The sequence below is a fragment of the Cupressus sempervirens genome, chromosome 8, assembly GCF_028749045.1.
Source record: "Cupressus sempervirens isolate cs-2001-9-10 chromosome 8, ASM2874904v1, whole genome shotgun sequence".
Classification (NCBI taxonomy): Eukaryota; Viridiplantae; Streptophyta; class Pinopsida; order Cupressales; family Cupressaceae; genus Cupressus; species Cupressus sempervirens.
The window spans coordinates 67,231,251-67,247,816 of record NC_143125.1 but is presented as its reverse complement, the minus strand read 5'-3'; the positions used below and the strand labels follow the sequence as shown (position 1 = coordinate 67,247,816).

General features: G+C 31.2%; 1 pseudogene across 1 annotated transcript; it reads right to left on the bottom strand.

Moving 5' to 3' along the window:
- Window positions 1–13,807: 13,807 nt before the first annotated feature.
- LOC149541644 (patatin-like protein 2) lies at window positions 13,808–16,040 on the bottom strand (annotated as a pseudogene). The gene is made up of 8 exons (XR_016355151.1): window positions 15,813–16,040; window positions 15,468–15,717; window positions 15,252–15,394; window positions 14,995–15,153; window positions 14,842–14,919; window positions 14,534–14,755; window positions 14,277–14,452; window positions 13,808–14,176 (listed from the first exon to the last, which is right to left on the bottom strand). The product of XR_016355151.1 is annotated as a patatin-like protein 2 (transcript).
- Window positions 16,041–16,566: the final 526 nt, after the last annotated feature.

The window sequence follows — 16,566 nt, the reverse complement described above, 5'->3', positions numbered from 1 at the left end:
ACCTCTTTTGTCCCTCCTCTCCATTACATGATCCATTTTTGCATTGATCATTTTCTTGTGCTTAATCAATTTGGATCATTCTTTTTGGAAATTAGGGTTGATAAGATAATCTATTTTCTTTCTATTCACCATGCTCCCATCCTAAATGCACTAGTAACTCAGTGTAGTTCACCACCCTACCTAAGAGAACTTTAGCATAAAACTAACATGCAAAATAGAGTTGAATTTGGTCATTATTTGTATAACAACCATGAGTAGCATGGATGAGTGGGTATATAACTACAACCATCTGTGGATCTATAGACTTAAGGGGAGAATAACCCTTCAAAAAATTTTGTGGACCATAATGAGGGAAACATTCCCTCTCCAGTACATCTCCTAGTTAGTGTGCTCATAAATTTCATGAGGTGGGATAGGTTTTTGATCTGGAGGATAGGTTGATGCTTGGGGGGGGGGGGGACAAGTTGTTGCTTGGGTGGGGATAGGCTACTTCTTGTGGGGAACAGGCTGCTACTTGAGTGGGATAGATTGTTTCTCGGGGGTGATAGGAGGTTGTTGATCTATAATGTTTCAATTTATGTAGTATGCATTTATAATATGTAAACCTAAAATTTAAATTTGAATATGACAATTAATAAAATTGAAATTTATAGCAATGACATTTAAGAAACTAGAAATCATAATAATGAAATTAAACATATAAGGTGTAGACATGAATGGAAATTATTTTTAAATGTTGAAATAAATGTACGTGTACATGTATGAAATTTACTTTAAATATATATAAGTCCTAAAACATAAATTAACATACACATGTTTGAAATTTATTTTTGAACATTCAAAATGACCATGCACGTATGTCCTAAACATGAAATGAACATAAAATACATGTGTGTTTTACTTCCTAAACTTTAAATTTGAATATTTTACATGAATATATGAACCCTAATAAAAGCCTAATATAAACCCTAATAAAAGCATAATCTGAATAGAAAGAAAAGTGTAATTAGAACCCTAATCTTATATACTTAATTGGAGTCCAAATGTACAAATCTTATCCTAACCTAAACACTCACTCTAGAACCATAACCATTATTTCAATCCAAGATCTAACCATAAGTAATAGCCATGATGCGAACTCTAATTCTAGAATAATACTCCTAAGCTAGACCCAAAACCCTTATATTAATTCTAAACCTAATCTCTATCACGTGTGTGTGTAACAACTTCATAATTGAATTGATTCTTAGTCTAGATCACATGGGTGGACTAGGACATGTAACTAGCTGATACAAAACTGGATTGAATAATAAATTTAGGGGTCCTAATATAAAATGTCTTAAAATTGGGTCCTAGTTTAGGATCTGTTCATAAATAAAGCGTAGAGCTCAGAGAATCTATAATCTAATGTATTGAAATTTCTATATACACCTGAAAATATAGTTCAAGTGATCTTAAAATGATGTCATGAGGGTCTAGAATATCAAAATTTCTATATACATATATCACATGAATGTCTAAATTACATACTTATTATGGTCTCTAGTTTATATTTGCATAAATTTAAAGGACTCATAGCTTGAACCTAGGTTCATGTTATTCATTATGGTTTAATAAAATATTTTCAAGGGACTTTCAGTTATGTGAAAGTTATTTATATGAATTAAGGATATTTATATATAATTATGTGTTCACTTTGTTAATTTAGAGTTATCAGTCAAAGTTTTTAGTTAAAGTCAAGTGTAATTTAGGTGAAGTATTAAAAAAATTGTGTACATTCAATTAAAAATTTTCCATTGGTGTAATTTAGGTCAAGTAACTATTAAAAACATATTTTTAATAAATTTACATTGCATTAAACAGATAAAATGTACATATGTAGTATGTATTGATATTTTATATAAATTAAAAACTAATATATATATATATATATATATATATATATATATATATATATATATATATATATATATATATATATATATATATATATATATATATATATATATATATATATATAGACACACACACACACACACACACACACACACACACACACACACATATATTACAAGTTCACGTGTGTACATTAAAAATTTAAAAGTATGTGTACAATATCCACAATATGTACACACACACATATGCATATATAGGATATACATGTACATATATATACATGCATGTATATGTATGTGTGTGTGTGTGTGTGTGTGTGTGTGTGTGTGTGTGCACATAAATGTATGTGTATATACAATACATATATGCATTTATATACATATATATTTATATATATGCATATATACATACACCTGATATGTACTATATATATATGATATATACATAAATGAATACTAAAAACCATACAAATTTTAACTAAAAACATATAAATTTTAAGTAAAATCATATAACATTTAACTAAAAATATTAGAGAGGGTAAAAAAATAAAAATTCATATCTTTTTTTATGTTTGATGAGTCAGATGCCCGTAGCTATGCACTTCTGATCAAAACTGTAGACTCTACTGCCAAAAATGGCATGCGAGGTCGAATATGAGCCTTTTAAAGTTTCAAATTATTTTTATTAATTTAGACTGAAACTAAATTAGTAAGTTTCGATTGAACCTACCTAGCATGTTAGTGTGGTTAGAAAACCCCATCTGAGCTTGGTAGTTTTGAGAGAAACTATGTATATAGTTTTGATTGAAACTATCTAGGTAGTTTCTATTGAAACTACATGGAACATTTAGTTTCTATCAAAGCTATACACGTAGCTTGTTTCAATAGAAACTTAATAGTTTCTTTCAAAAGTTTCAATACAAAAATTGGTTGTTGCACATTTTTGGATGAATTTCTTCCTCCAAAAAACTGTAACGCACTATTGTGGGTTCACCCATGCAACACAATCAACATTCACATATATTCACACAATTATTTAATGTGGAAACCTTGTAAAGGGAAATACTAGTCAAGACCAACAACTCAAAAATTGTGATCTTATGAAGAGATCTTTGTTAGGATCCAACCATGTTAAAGGTTACATACACATTGTTAGTGTGACATGGTTAGAGGATTTGCATAAAATATCACATAGACCTTATCAGTTCTCAATATTTAGAGTCTTCCACTCTAAAGAAATTATAAACATTCAAAGGAATGTAACCATGAGAATGGATTTGCAAATATTATTGTTAAGTCAATCTAGTTAAGACATTTTTAGCTATAATGATTAGAGAGTAACAGTAAGACAAAGTATTTTAAATAGAAACTCAATTTTCTTGATGAGATCCCTATTTTACTCATTATTTGTTCTCTATTCATCCTCTTCCTTCCTTCTAACTGATCTACTCATATACACATCATCTTCACACTTTACTTGCTAGATCTCACAGTGCTTCTTTGTTCTATTTTACCTTCTATCTTCTTCTTCAAACAAAACTTGATCAATAATAATGAACATATTATTCATCCCTTAAATAGAAAACTAATTTCCACTTGACTAGATTATCCTACATTGTGTTGCTTAATCACAACAACCCAATCTTTATCTAGGTCAAATTCATTAAATCTAGATGGTAAAGTTCATTCCTTCACTTTGAACATTGTGCTTAATTTGAAATCATTAAATCCTTCATTAGATCTTCTTTGAATTTATTTGGTCACATATCTCATTACTAACTTCATCCTTATCTTAGCCAGAAGAAGTAGGAATAGATGGCCGAGGAAATTAACAAAGCCTATGAAGTAGCAAAAATGATGCAAGAGCTAGAGAGAAAGACAGAGGAATAGCATTGGTTTTTCTTTTCCTATCTTTTGGACTATTAGATTGCTGTAGTTTTTGTCTAGTTGGTTTGTTAGCCTATTGTACTGGCCTTTAGGTTGGCCTTCATTTTCTGGCTGGGCTTTATCTCCTTATTATCAACCTTTGGCTTTCTGTCTATCTGTTGAACTGGCCCTTTGGTTGGCCTTCTTTTACTGGTTGGGCTTTAGCTACTTATTTTCAACCTTATGATATGTTTTAACTCTTAGGTTTTGAGATCCTTGTAAAACCTATTTTTCATATCAAAAACTTCATCCTTATCTTCCATATTTCTTGATCAATCCATAATTTCATGGAAAATTGGCCTCAAATCAAATTTTCTCCACACTTTTCTTCTTTCCCTTACTTAGTTAATACTACACTCTACTTGATCAATGCTAAGCTCATTTAATAGTGTTATTCCTTAGTTAATATAGTTCATCCTCATTCACTTTATATATGCTCGACAACAAATATAGTATCTATGTGACCATTAGTCCTTCATTCATTGACCAAACTAACTATCTTGGTGTAACTTGTTATCTCTTTATCTTGTCAATTAATGACTTCTTAAATTGTGCATGCATGATCTCAACACTTAATCAAATTTGTGGAAGATTCATATTAGTTGTTTTTTTTCATTGATGTCAACCCTGATTGGTAAGACATTATGCTAATTTTGTAGAGCGCCATATCATTTGATTGATGAAGAGGATTTGAAGAAAGTATTATGATGAATAAAGTATTGATAAGTGTTTAGATTTCAATGGGAATTTGATGAGTTATATATTGAAAATATATTGTTGATTGATTGTTTATTTAAAACTAATAATATCCCAATTTGGCATTGATATAAACATATTATTACATTGTAAAATAATACCATCATATTGACATAAACATCTTCATTTTCACTTCATTATGTTCTTTGATTTTTCAATTCTCTTCTCTTCACTGAGTTCTCTTTTCTTCATCAAGTACTCTTGCTAGGTTTACAACTTCATACACTCAACCTTAGGATATACTTTACTATTAAGAAAAGTTTAGCATCTCTTACAATCCCCCTTTGCCTAATCATACATCATTTCCTTTACCAATTTTCCCCTTTTGTTATCTCCCCTTTTGACTTATTATCAACTTTTTTTATACACACACATCTCCTCCTTTTTACTTAATCTATCCCTTATTTCATATACAAAATTACTCTCATTCAATACTTCTACCTTTCTATCTTGGATATTCTTTTTCATGGACATGATCTCACCTTTTGACAATAATTCCAAAATCCACTTTAAGCTTTGATGAGAAACTTACAAAACCTTGTAGTCAGACCTTGTACATTTCATGTACTAATTACATCATCTACATTTAATTCAATTTCACAACTCTAGGATAGTCCCTTAAGAGTAAAATTCTATATCAACTCCATAAACATATCTTGATCATCGATGAATCAATGCCTCTTAGGAAGATGATAGAGAGAAAAGGGTGGACATGGCACAATATTGAATTTATAATCTAGGTATGTAGTAACAAGTAACAATAGTATACAATTTTTTGAAAGCTTTGTGAACTCTTAAAAATTAAGACTTGATCTTTATGTTTGTTGCTACAACTTTCTGCTATTGTATTTTTTTAATTTTGTAAATATATTTTGATAAAATTCCTTCGAGTAGGTGTAATTTCTATGTTGTTAAGATTGCCTACGTTTGGTAGCTAGCTTATTGCCTAAAATATATACACACTGACATATCTACCATTCAGTGACATCTCCTAGTATTTATATATATTCTCATTACTCTATTCTTATGCATGGATCTCATATTTAGGCTTAACTTTAAATTATCAAATATAAACATTGTCCATTTCATGATTTCTTTTCTAGAAAATTGTGAATTTTTACAAATACCTTCTATGGTGCTTTAGAGTTTCATTTCTAGCCTCTCTAACCATCCTAAAAGTGGCCATTTTAGATAACATTACCACTTTTGTGAACCTTGTTGTGGCAGAACCACCTCATTGTCTCCTGAACAGTTCTTCTAAGTTCATAGTGAATGTGTCTAGAAACTGCACTTGTGAGTTAATTGAAAATTCCTAGAACTTGTTGGGAAAGACTTCTTCTTCTTAATTGCTTCCTAGGACAATGGCTCATTTATCCATTTTTCATATTACCTCATACTTCAGAATCTTTCTTTCTATGACCTAATTGCTATAACCCATTACCCTTTTATGTAAGGACTTTTTTTAGTGATGTGTCTTATTTCTATTATTGTTATGTTTGTAAAATCACCATGCATTGGACTTTTGCTAAAATTAAGATATTATGGTGCTTCATCTTTAGTCTTGACTACATAAAAATTAGTTGTTATTCTTTTTCTTTTTCTCCTATATATAAAAAGGACATAGCTCTTAGTATTGTTTTAAATATTAAGAAGAAACCCAAAAATGGAAGCTAAATGAGAAAAAAAAAGCTGAAAAATATGTAGTAAATCATCAACCTAACCATTTTATCAATAGACATAACTTTTTTCTTGTAGGTGGAATTAGACCTAAAAATTTGTGGACCAAGCTAGAGAATAAGAAGGATAGATTGATCGATATGTGGTTTAGTTTCATAACCTTAGCATATTTTGGGGTCAAGGTCATGCACTGCAACTACCATCCAAATCCTACAATAGTACAGGGGATGAGGAAATACAAAGAGGAGGAGAGTGTGGGGAAGTTGTACACATTCTTGGTCGATGATTGGATGGATGTGCTACTATCTAAGACCAACCACAAGGAAAACAAATATTGAGGATGTTTCCTATTTCTATTCTTTTATTTTTGTTTTTTTTTTTATCAGCTTTAAACTATCAAGCCCTATGTGGTTGGATTTGGAACAATTACATTATGATTTTAATGGATGCTATTATGAACTTCTATAAGACTATGATTCATCTAGTTTTTAGTATAGCGTGGATGGTTTTCTTTTATTTGATCTATGGGACATGGCTTGATAGTAGGTTTTTGGCCCATCACTAATTTGTTTATATTAAATATGGGTGTATAGTTTGTTAATTGTGGGTCTATGAGCTATGATTCTATTGATAGTGACTCAGTCACTAAGTTTGTGCATTATGGGCTATTAACCAAAATTTTGACCTCTTTTTAATTTCAAAAACATCATTTTCAATCACTTATTTTATATTATTACACTTCTTTTTTTAATCTCTTAGACTATTGAAGAAAAATGAAGAATATGAGATGCTTCTTGTTTTATTGAAAAAAGGCAATTGCATTTGCAAGTGATCATTTGGTTATGTCATGCTAAAAATGCTACAACTCCAACATGTTAAAGATGAAAGACTTTTGATTATCTTCTTAAAAAATATGTTGTGGAATCAGGGAACTATTTTTGCTACACTTCTGGAATTGGTGGAAATGTATAATATGAAGGAGTTTTTAAGTCTTGAAAAATTAATGTCATTTATTGAATAACATTTAATGTTGTGTCCATGATATGAGAAACTCTCATATTATTTCAGAAGGCAATATTGAGAATATATATAATTATAAATATGGTATTTCAAGTGAAGCTAGTTTTAAACTATTATATAATTATAAATATGATTATAAATAAGGTAAACATAGGGAGTAGCTAAAAACCTAGAAACTACTACTAAAAGAAGAATTGTGTTCTGACAACAAGGCCGATGAGGTACCTAGTGACAACCAAATCTTTGGAAAGAGGGAAAATAGAGAAAATTGCATGGGAAAAAACCTACTCCAAAAAGAGATAGAATATTATAGAAGATAGGAACAAAAGGATGATCATGAACAACACCATTGAACAATGAGGCTGCAAACATTGCCAAATTGCTAATCTGAAGAACTTCCAATGTATCGAACATGACCAGCTAGAGAAGACTAAGTCTAAAGATCTGACTAATCAAAGATGGAAGGTATCTTCATGGACTCAAAAAATAGGAATGACACAATAGCTATATGAATAATGATCCATCTCACTAAAATTCATGGTTATCATGCCACTACAATCATCTAGTACATAGAATCAAATACTGAATATATAGCTCTCTCCATCGAACCAAGAATGCAATAGAACTGACATAACCCCCTCTAATGCTAAGAGGTTAGAATGAACACTAAAAAAAAATGCAATATCTCCTATAGAAAGAAGAATAAGGAACATCGAGAGTGAAAAAAAGTACAAACACCTATAATGGCACATATCATCGACACATCATGAGGTTAATGTCATGGAAGGAACACTCACCTAACAAAATAAGATGTCGAATATAGCCAATGTGAAAAACTCCAAGGAACATTATAATATAGTGTGAGTACAAAAAAATACAAAGATGTACAAGATCCTGAAATGCAATAGAGTGGTACTTTATCTTAGTGCATTTGCAAAAAATGCATGCAAATGATATCTAAATAAACTAGAAGAGACATAAGGCTAGTACAATAGATAGTACAACCCATGAAAATTCATCTGAAGGAACATGACTGATCTCTAGACCTGCAACAACCAAGATAATCACCAAAATGAAAACAACCAAAAAATTGAATGGGATGTGCCTGGAGCAGAATCTGAAAAATAGAATGTCTCAAAATATGTCTCCTAGAGTGCAAGATAGAACCTCTAACTTTGACTACATAAAATAGAAACCAAGAAACATCAAAAGTGAAAATAATCTACACTTTTACAATGTGTCCAAAACCATCTTTTTGATGAATTTTTTTTTGCGAAAAATGGAGTTTGGATGAGCAAGTTACAATCTAAAAATCACATGTAGGAAAAAAAAGAGTTAGAAGGACAACAAATTTTATTTTGACCACATCACAATCCATGACAAAATCTCTTGGAAAACATCCTCACTAGTATCAAAAACTAACTCAAGAAGTATGCTAATTTTGTACCAAAAATACTCAATTTGCATGTTCAAAAATTTTGATTCATGTGCAAAAAATCGTGATCCATGTGGCAAAAATCTTGATTTGCATGCTAAAAAATCCTTATTTTTCAGAAACAAACAATCTTCTTTTTTGTGCTAGAAAATGTCGATTTCCATGTTAAAAATAAAAAACCTATCACCTCTAAAAATGTGCCCAATTTGGGAGCAATATTTTTTCCCTCAAATTTTAACTATGTCCAAATTGGACAAATTTGATACAGAAATAGGGTATTTTGGGCACCTTGAGCTCAAAGATGACGTCTATTTGGGCTCAAAGTGACCAAAAAATTAGTGAGCCCCCATATTCAATACAAAATAACACTGAAAAATAAAATCTTCTGAAAGAAAAAGCATAGATCTGAAAGTCAAGCCAAAGCTCTTATAAATAGAAAAGGGGAATGAAGATCTAGAGCTCTGATACCATGTTGAAGTTGATGAAGATCCACCCCATAGCTCACAAGAATCACCTAAATGCAAACACCTGTCATAAAAAGAGAGAAGAAAAAGCTATGGAGGATGGAATTCCCAAATCCATAGACGAGACATTCTTGATGAGCAAAAAGAAAAATTGCTATTATCAAAAGTAAATTAATAGATTACAAGGATATCAATCCTTATAAAAGGAGATCAAAACCCTAACAGGTAAAACCTAGGTTGCATGATAATAATTAATAAAAGAATTAATTATTATATGCCCATCATTTAGCTTAAGTAAACTAGAGATAATAAGTGACTTAATAATTAAATCACTCTGATTTAATTAATAAGAAAATACTTTATTACTTAACACTGTCAACTAAATAAATTTAGGTTTTACATATATATTTATATATGCATCTTAGAATATTGGCTCACAATATAGGTAGTATTCCCTAGAAATCCGCTCCTATAAGACACAAATGTATTAGCCTATAAAATTACAATATAATAATTTAAATTATTTAAACAATTAGAAAACTCACATGTATACTTTAGGAAAATGGAAAGTAATGATAAAAACTAAAAATATTTGAATCTAATGGGTTGAAATAAAAATTATTAATCACTAACTAAACATATACGATTGCAATAGTATAGCCTACAACAAATACAAAAAGTTCCATATAATGGATTAGTACTTTCTGTTAGTTTTAGTATAAATTTGGTTTTCATTTAATAAATTTATTATAGTACATAGAAAATTTAATTTAATTTAATTTAATAAAAATAATTTATGGTATTTTTTATAATTTTATATATATATATATAATAGTATTTATTAAAATATTGTATAATATAAGAATATGTGATATTTTTAATTGAATGAAAAATATTAAATTGTAACATATATAATATAGAAATACTTAAAAAGCATTCAGAGTTAAATCATACAACTCTTAAACTTTGCATGTTATTGTCCTAGGTCAAAACAATTTTACAGAAATGTAAACATGAAATGAGACATATTCAATAACACATTTGACATAAGGATTTGACTTGGAAACCCAATTTGGGAAAAGCCACCAGCAATATACTACTAATTCTCACTCTTCTAAAGTGATGTCTTGTGAAAGGCCAACCCTATTAAAGGTTGCAATACACACTATTAAATGTGACTTGGTTAGAGAATTTCAATCACCCTATTAGGAGTGAGCCTTGTTAGAGGACTTTAGATCATTCAATTGGAATGTCACCCAGTGAAAGGACTTACAAATGACTGTTAGGTCAACCTTAATTCAAACAATTTATCTTAGACTAATAGAATGATTAGAATGTAAGAGTAAGGCTTGATCTGATAACAAATTACAGCTCACTTGGAGATTATAGATCTTTGTTTTTAGTCCTCCATTTTTCTTACCTTTCACACAATTCAGCTCTGATTGTTTCTTCACCCTTTAAGAATTCATATTCTTAAGCCTTGTTGCTTTGATTGTCAATTGCAGTCTTCTTCTATTTAGCCACAGAATGAAGCAATACACTAGACTCCTTGTCTTCCTTAGGTTCTCACACATGACAAAATTTTCTTCTAACCATCTCTCTCTCTAAATAGAGATTTAGGATCTTTTGTTGCTTAACTACAATTGTCCATTTTAGGGTTACGTATGATTAGGTAGGATACAATGAATCTACCCACTTTTCCATTTGGTTCCTCTAGAAACTTCTTCCTCACTCTTCCCTAAATTCATTGCAAAATGTTTTACCTTCAATTTTGTGCCACCAGCTCATCATAGTTATCTTCCACACATTTCACACAATTCAAGAAAACAATATAGCTAGCTCAGATTTTTGAAATCTACGATTTAACATAATACTAGAACTCGACATCAATAAGCTTTCATTTGGCTTCCATACTATTCTTCCACTCAGTCAACACTATTTTACTTGGTGAACACTAAATGTTAATGATGTTTGACATTAAGTAAAATTTACTTAGCATAAATTAACAATCTCTCAACATACACTTAAATCTTCACTTTTCTCAACTCCAACTAATTTTATGGTCAACTTGCACTAACTTTTCATGGGGCCTACTATGCACTCAGTCATGCTTGGAAAACACAATTCTTCCTACTTGTTCTTCTAGACTTAATCAATATATCCAATCTTTGTAGCCTTAAGTAGATAAACAATACACTATATCATCATTATCTTAACTGATCTTTGTACTCCTTTTTCATATCATAATGCAACCTTTCCTCTTGGTGCTCTTGTTATCTCATTTGATCAAATTCTCATCATCAATCAAACAAATGATAGTACTCAAATCAATTAAGCAGTTGTCTTACCAGCAGGTAGCAAGTTTGACATCAGTGAAAAAGCAATGATTGACATACATCCCCACACTTGTATCAATCTTTTCTCAACAACAAGGAAAACTTTTAATCATGAGTTAACATATGAAATGTAAAAAGCATCACAATAGTACTTAGCCTATGAAAAGTACTAAAAATAAAAAGTTACCCTATGCATGGTGAAAACAATGAAAGTACTTTCTCTTTATTTTAGTTTAAAAACTCAACTAATTACCATTATTACACACTCCAATAGGTTTACAAGAATTATCTTGCCCCACCAGCACTAACCAAATAAATTCTAATGGCTAAGGAATTTTCTCATGATTATATTGAACTCCTTAGACCACAAATGATCACTTCATTTGTAACTTTATTTCATCTAAGAGTTCCTTTGTGAGCCCACGCACAAGTCAAGAAACCATCATTAAAACTTGTCTATTTTCCATTCATAATGGAATGAATGAAAAATAATAATGATTTAGCATACAACATTTCCTTATCATATAGTAATACAAATACCATCGTACATTGCCCCAATTCCTTTGCATGATAACTAAGGTTGACCTTCCTCTATACCATTAGTACCATTGTCCATACCCATTGTCCATGTTGAAGTTGATGATAGATCAACTTCATAGCTCCCAAGAATTATATACATGCAAACACCTATCACAAAAAGAGAGAAGCAAAAGCTATGGAAGTTGGAATTCCTAGATCTACAGATTAGACATTCTTGATGAGCAAAAAGAGTTTTTTCTATTATCAAAAGAGAATGAATTATTACAAAGAGATCAATCCTTATAAAGGAGATCAAAACCCTAAAAGGTAAAACCTAGGTTGCATGATAATAATTAATAAAAGAATTAATTATTAAAAGCTCAAAGTTTATCTTAAGTAAACTAGAGATAATAAGTGACTTAATAATTAAATCAATACGATTTAATTAAGAAGAAAACACTTTATTACTCTAAGAGTCCATACAAGCATAAGACATTCAAACCCATCTTATGACCCCTTCATATTCTACACATCCAAATTCAACAACATACATTTCATTTTGGAGGACCCTAACTTCCCTCCTTCAACACCCATTTGTCTACTCTAGACTACATCGTCTAATTGGTACATTACAAATTTATATCATTGACTTTGCAAAGAACTTAATTATTTTACTACAAGAAGAGATTTAATCACTATATTATAATCTAATATAAGTAGTAATTTATTTTTTGTCTATAGGTATACACTTGATAGTACTAAAGAGATTTTTTTTTTTTTTTGAGGGAGCACAATCTCTACTTAACTAATAATACATTCATCAATCTTTTTTTATTAATGATTTGAGACATTCATAATAATTTAATGGAAAGAGAAAAACACATGATGCAACACCTAATATTGTTAGATAATTGCATGAGCCAATTAAAGAATTTTGCAACATTTTATTGGTTGACGATACATAAGAAAGTGAAGATACAACATATGCAATTATTCTTCATATTAGACATGGGAAATGAGAATATGATGGAGCTTGTGCATTTCTTAAGCGATCCCTTTGGAAATAGAAACTAAAATTTGAAGGATAAAGTAAAATTTGACATGTAATTGCACAATGATGTAATTTAAGATTGACTAAAGAATCAAGTAAGAACTTCATAATAAGGCACTTAGTTTTTTCTAGTTGAATAGTAAAATATTCTTTCACAACAAGATTGTGATACAATCAATGGGTTAGTTAAATGGCATTCATAAAAGAGTTCTTATTCTAACACTTGTATTATATGGATTGAGAATGGTGCTTCAACTATATGAACAACACTTGTATCCAATGAATAATATGTATTCTATTCATTTTCACGAGAAATAAATTTGTGCGAAGCACTACTATAAAGTTGAATCCTAATATCAATATTCGAAAAAATAATTGCACAATGATGTAATTTAAGATTGACTAAAGAATCAAGTAAGAACTTCATAATAAGACACTTAGTTTTTTCTAGTTGAACAGTAAAATATTCTTTACAATCAATGGGTTAGTTAAATGGCATTCATAAAAGAGTTCTTATTCTAACACTTGTATTATATGGATTGAGAATAGTGCTTCAACTATACGAACAACACTTGTATCCAATGAATAATATTTATTCTATTCATTTTCACGAGAAATAAATTTGTGTGAAGCGCTACTATAAAGTTGAATCCTAATATCAATTTTCGAAAAAATATCTATACTACATATTGATAAAATCGTATTAAAGTCATTTTTAGATAATAATAAATAAATAAATAACATAAAATGTCCACTTTATATTTATAGTAAAACACAAATCTTATGAAATTACATGTAACACTATATGTTAATAATATTAATAATACTATCAATTTAACCCGTGCATGGTGAAAATAAGGAAAATACTTTCGCTTTATTTCACCCAATCGTTTGGTTTACTTCAGTTCCGAAAATTAAGCAATTACCATTATTACACGGTCAAGAAGGTGTTACAAACATTATCTCGGGCCACCAGCATTAAGGAAAATATTTTACGGGGTAGAGGTTCTTTTTTCCCATGATTGCGTTGAACTCCTCGGACCAGAGATGATCGCTTCACTCGTAACTTTCTTTCGTCCGAGAGTTCCTTTGCGAACCTACGCATAAGTGAAGAGATCAGCAGTAACAGTTGTCGGTTTTCCATTTCGTAATGGAATGAAATGAGCAGCAGTTATGATTATATAAACAAATGTTCACCTGATCAAGGCATCGCTGTTGGTACCCTCCCCATTAACTTTCTCAAACGATCCCGTCTCTAAATTGACTCTCGAAACAATTTTTTCCAGAAGCTTTTTCCCTATCTTCACAAGTTCCTTCAGATTTTCCGGAATAGAGATATCCACAGACGCTGTGTCTCCAGTCAACTCATTTTCCTAAAATCAAACAACTTGTGAGTGAAGATCACTTTAAAGTAAACGGGTAAAAAACTTGTATTGATGGAGAAATTTATGTACCTGAATTCTCAGATAGTTCTTTTTAGCATCGAAGGCTTGAAAGACTAAGGAAGTATAAATATCCACCATATCTGAACTTGATTGCATAAAAATGTCGACTAGTGGTACTGCATTTTCCTGACGGAGCCATCACAAGAGTCCCCACTTTGCAACATCACTTGCCTTGTACGATGCCGTTTTGTACCCAGTTCCAAGAGACAACACCAAAATCTTTCTTTTGTCCTGATAACAAATTGCTACCCATTAATGCTCATTTATTCATGACGCCCTTATGTTGAAGATAATGTTTATTTATTAAATTGATTCACCTCTGCTTTGCTTAGAGATACCCAATCATCGCCGTGCCTGAGAGATTCTTGTGTCACTTCGTCGATTGCAATTAAAGTCTACAAATCGAAAGCACAGTTATAAAAAACATTCTAGTTACCTGTAGCCAATAAACAAGTATGTAGAAATATTACTGGATTGTTTGCGGCCACTCCTCCATCAATGAGGTGGAATTCTCTCGTGTCGCCTCGACAATCTATTGTTTCAAAATGGTGGGCAGGAAGATATGTTGGTGCAGCCGAACTAATGCATACATCTGACATATATGAATCTTTTGATACATCATGTTTTGCCTGTACTATATAACACACACAGAAATGACGATCTATTTATTTATAAAAGATTAGTATAGAAAGGACCCAGATGGGTAAAGAGAGAAGAAGAAAAGCACCTCGAAAGTGGAGAAAATAATGGGCTGCTCTAAATTGGTATCAAAGGCAGGGATGACCACATTAGTTAGTTGTTGGTGCAATCGAACGCCACCCACTAAATCTCTTAAAAGCTTGTGCAGATGATCCCCACTATATTTTGGGCCTCTCGCAGTAGAATATATTGATTGGAACCATCCCGAAATACCGGTGCGAGGATTCAATAAACACCTTAGTGCCTTCTACTCTTTTAATAGTCCATTTTAGTCTACCAACTGAGAATCCGTGTGAATTGTAGGTCACTAACCTTTTGACTGGGAAAATCTTAGGGCACTGGTCCAAATAGAACTGTGTAATGTCCTTGACCGCAAATAATGGTCTGTTTTGCTTGTTTGGAGCAGTTAGCATTGCGGTAACGAGACCTCCTGTGCTTGTCCCTGCAATGACATCGAAGTAATCTGCTAATCTGACATCTGGGCCATCCAGTTTCTGTCAACAAATTTAAGTTACTTTTAGATAAAATGATGTTTTCAATATGGTAAGCAAACTAGAAAAACCTTTAGAATTGGATAGAATTAAAACACTTGAAGCTCTGCCTCTAGAAACTAAAGTATAGTTGCAGGGATGATCCCCCTGACTCCTCCTCCATCAATGCTGAGAATTGTGATCATATCTCCGTCAGTGGCTGACAGGTGTCTCTCAGTTGCCATTGCACTTAGTTGACAAGCAAATATTGAATGAAATGAGACAATCTGAGATGGGAACAACTTTTAATATTTATCCAACTTAATCAACGGGTAGACCACTATGCAAAGTTGAAGAAGAAGATGATGATTTTGAAGGTGCTGCAATGGTTTGCATATATAGAAAGAAAAAGTGGGAATGAATCATGGTCTGTCTACACGCAATGCTCGTGGAATGCACTGTACTGCCCACCAAAGGGCACAGATGTGAGTGTGAAATGACTATAAATGTTAATCCTTCTTCTTCAGAGACCAGGTGGCACGTCTCATATAGATATGGTGAAGATCATTACAATGTACAAGACGGTGTGTAATTATGCCTTCTCACACAGGATTTTCGTTGGCAGAAAATTGATAAAGTGCTTAATTTCAGTGAAATGATGTCCGTAATTAAAGCAGGAAAATGACAGCACTGAATGAAAAACTTTCCACAAATCTTGTCCATTTAACATGGGGTCCTAGCTAAATCCTCGAGGATAATGTTTACAAACCATCATCCTATGTTCACATTAATGAAGAGAATTTAAGATCTTAACGTCGATGGAGCATTGTATACGAGGTCTCTAATTAATTTTGTCCAAACTATACAAGACAG